Source organism: Tenrec ecaudatus, unplaced genomic scaffold (genome assembly GCF_050624435.1).
Source record: "Tenrec ecaudatus isolate mTenEca1 unplaced genomic scaffold, mTenEca1.hap1 Scaffold_300, whole genome shotgun sequence".
Classification (NCBI taxonomy): domain Eukaryota; kingdom Metazoa; phylum Chordata; class Mammalia; order Afrosoricida; family Tenrecidae; genus Tenrec; species Tenrec ecaudatus.
The window spans coordinates 158,206-161,190 of NW_027459024.1; positions in this window are offsets into that span (position 1 = coordinate 158,206).

A 2,985-nucleotide genomic window follows, 5' to 3' on the forward strand; every position below is an offset into this window, starting at 1 on the left:
CCAGTGTACAGCCTCTGTCCTATCCAGCCCTGCAAGGTAGAATTCGGATCATGGTAGTTGGGGGGAGGAGGCATCCAGGATCGGGGGGAAAGCTGTGTTCTTCATCGATACTACCTCACACCCTAATTAACCCATCTCCTCTCCTAAGCCCCTCTATGAGGGGATCTCCATTGGCCGACACTTGGGCCTTGGGTCTCCACTCTGCACTTCCCCCTTCATTTAATATAATATATATATACACATACATATATACATATATACATATATACACATACATACACACACTTATATCTTTTTTTTTTTTTTTGCATGATGCCTTATATCTGGTCCCTTGGGCACCTCGTGATCGCACTGACCGGTGTGCTTCTTCCATGTGGGCTTATTTGTTTCTGAGCGAGATGGCCGCTTGTTCACCTTCAAGCCTTTAAGACCCCAGACACTATCTCTTTTGATAGCCGGGCACCATCAGCTTTCTTCACCACATTTGCTTGTGCACCCATTTGTCTTCAGCGATCCTATCATGGAAGTGTTCAGTCAATGATATGATTTTTTGTTCTTTGATGCCTGGTAACTGATCCCTTTGGGACCACTCGATCACACAGGCTGGTGTGTTCTTCCATGTGGACTTTGTTGCTTCTGAGCTAGATGGCCGCTTGTTTATCTTCAAGCCTTTAAGACCCCAGTCACTATCTCTTTTGATAACCGGGCACCATCAGCTTTCTTCACCACATTTATTTGTTCACCCACTTTGGCTCCAGCCGTTGTGTCGGGAGAGTGAGCATCATAGAGTTCCAATTTAATAAAAGAAGGTATTCATGCATAGAGGGAGTGTTTGAGTAGAGGCCCAAGGTCCTTCCGCCACCTTAATACTTGACCTATAAATATCGACACAAAGATCTATTTCTCCAACCTCCTATATATATTTGCATGTACATGTCTTTGTCTAGACCTCCATGAATGCCCTTTGACTCCTGGCTCTTTCCTCCATCTCCCTTGACCTTCCTCCTGCCCTACTACCATTCTTCATCGCCACCTGGGCTAGAGTATACCTCTTCTCTAAGCAACCTTACCCTTGATCATTTCCCATCAGGCCTGCCACTCCCCCTTCTCTACCCTTTGGGGTCCCATGTTTTTCCCTTGTCCCTGGGTTTGTTAACACCACTTCCTTACCCCTCCTTACCCCCCACCCAAAGTCCCCCCGGAACTGTCGGTCCCGTTCTTTTTCATCCAGATAGTTCATCCAGCCTGTCCTATTCAGACAGACCTGTGGAGTCACTAACATGCACGAAAACTAGACAGAGGAACCCAAAGCAACAGTATACAACCAGACAACAAAACAACCAAAACAAACCACTGAAAAAGAACAGAACAAAACAGTTCACAAGAGAAAAGCTTGTAGTTAGTTCAGGGATCTTTGCTGGCCCTTAGGAGCGTTTTCCAGTCCAGTCTGTTGGGGCACCACGCCCTGGCCCCAAAGTCCACTTTCAGCATTCCCTGGGGACCTTGCCACTCCATTCCCTTGCTGTTCCGCTGCACTCCCCCAGTGATTTGCCTCGGTGTGGTGGGATCAGGTCAGGTGCAATTCCCACACTGTGTCTCCGGTGCTGTCCCCTGTATTACCCTTAGTCACTGAGGGGCATCATGTCTCATAGTAGGGCCAGCCATGTTGTTCTCTCTGTGGACTGGCTGCTCTACTCAGGAACATCATCATCACGGCCTGGTGGGCCAGGCTGTGCTCCACTCTCTCCTCCTGCCCCTTCATCTGCTCCCGTGTGCTCTGATCAAATATGTCCATCTCCCATAGCTGCAGGGTCAATGTCATCCTTTGGAACAAGTTCTTTTCGGGGGAGGGGCAGGAATCCACTTAATTTATGGTGCTGGGGCCAGCCTCCCAGACCTCTCCACCGGTTCCGTCCTCCACGCCGGGATATTGCATTCACACCTTGCGACACTGGGTTGAAGTCTGGTCCCACTTTCCCTGTGGAGATATAAACCATACCCTCCCCTTGGGTGGATTAATGCCCCATTTCTGTCATGCTGATTGTACTTACCTCAGGGGACTCATGTTGTACCTGTCCCTTTGGGTCTGGCTTACCTCGCTTAACATAATTCCTTCCAGCTCTTCCCATGAAATAACGTGTTTCATGTGCTCATCGGTGCTTTTTAGTGCTGCATAATACTCCATTGTGTGTATGTGCCAAAGTTTGCTAATCCACTCGTCTATCGATGGAAACTTAGGCTGTTTCCAAGTCTTTGCTATTGTGAATTGTGCCGCAATAAACATTGGAGCGCATATGACTGGTCGTGTTTTATTTGCTGCTTCAACCGGGTATATGCCCAGTAGAGGGATGGCTAGGTCGTAAGGTAGATCAATTTCCATTTTCTTTAGGTATCGCCAGATTGCTTTCCACAGTGTCTGTACAAATCTGCACGACCACCAGCAGTGGAGGAGGGTTCCTATTTCACCACAGCCCCTCCAACACTTGTTGCTCTCTGATTTACTGATCTGGGCTAGCCTGAGGGGTGTTAGGTGGTATCTCATGGTTGTTTTGATTTGCATTTCTCTTATGGCAAGGGACTTCGAGCACTTTCTCATATATTTATTGGCCATATTGATCTCCTCTCTAGTGAAAGTTCTTCTCATTTCTTTTGCCCACTTCCTTAGGGGGTTAACTGTTTTCCTCTTTTTGCAGGTCATGATGGTGTTGTAGATTTTAGTAATGAGCCCTTTGTCTGACGTGTCATTACTAAAAATCTTCTCCCAGTCTGTGGGTTGCCTTGTCACCCTCTTGATAAAGTCTTTCGAGGTGCACAGGTGTTTTATTCTTATTAGATCCCATTTGTCGATTTCCAGATCACCTGTGTGTCTCCCCTTCCCTGTTGCAGTGAGCCTATGTGCTCCCTGGGCCAGTGCTCTGAGATTAGTCCCGATTCCCTCCTTAATGGTCCTGATGGTTTGGGGTTTGACTTCTAGATCTGTGATCC